Genomic DNA, 1,008 nt, shown 5'->3' with positions numbered 1-1,008 from the left:
AAAAAAAAAAAAAGTCTTATCCCCATTTCCTTTAGACAGCACAGTCCCAACAGATTGGAAATCATTCATTGGTGATTCTACCTAACCCTGCCCCATCTGGAACTAGGCTTCCTCTTGAAAACTTGTAAGCCGATCACTTCTTGCCTTTATAGGCCCCCTATTTTGGGTAGCCAATGTCTATGTTGCCCATCCCTGTCAACCCTGTGTACCGAGGGGGTGGGAGTGATCCTCACTGTAAAGATTTGTTCCTTTTGAGCTACTACATCCATAAGTATAGGTAAAGTTAATCAAATTGTAGCAGGTTACTCTTTTTTTTTTTCCGCACCCCCCCTTTTCTTCTTCTAGTCCAGTTCTGATCATCCAGCCATCGAAGCCAGGTCAAGTGGGTACTATCTACAAGTACAGGTGTTCTTGTGTATCTCCCCTTACTTCATATCTGCTGGACGCTTCACTCTCCACTCTAGTCTTCTGTGGCCATGTCATTGCCTCTGGGCCCAGGTGTCCCTGGGTCTTGCCATACTGCTGGCCATCCAGGTCTCCACCCGGGTTCACGGGGGTCTATTAAATGCGGTCAGGCTTAGCTCGCAACTTCTGTGCTGTTTTTCCCCCTTCTTCCCTTATCGGTGAGCAGCGTGGTCACCAGCCAGACCACATGCCTGCTCATGTATTCCCCTTGAGTCTCAGTCTTGGAAGGGGGTTTGCTCTGAGGGAATATGACCACTTGCCTTGATGGCTCCAGGGTGAACAGCTTACTTGTTCTTGTAGTAATCAAACAGACTGCTGTTATTGTTTCGGATTTTTCCTGCCGGTCTTTCTTTCAAGAAGTGTCTTATGTTCTTCTAGCCGCTCCAGGCTGGTCTACTCATACTTTCCAGTGGAAATTTCCCACCTCAGTCAGTTCTAGATGGGGTTCTGGGTTCCACCTATAGTCTTATGCAATGTTAAAGGCTCTACAGGAAGCCCCTTTCACTGGACAACTTCAAGCCCCCTTTAAGGTATTCCAATCAA

This window comes from Chrysochloris asiatica, unplaced genomic scaffold (assembly GCF_000296735.1).
Source record: "Chrysochloris asiatica unplaced genomic scaffold, ChrAsi1.0 scaffold00016, whole genome shotgun sequence".
NCBI lineage: Eukaryota > Metazoa > Chordata > Mammalia > Afrosoricida > Chrysochloridae > Chrysochloris > Chrysochloris asiatica.
This window is presented reverse-complemented; position numbering follows the sequence as displayed.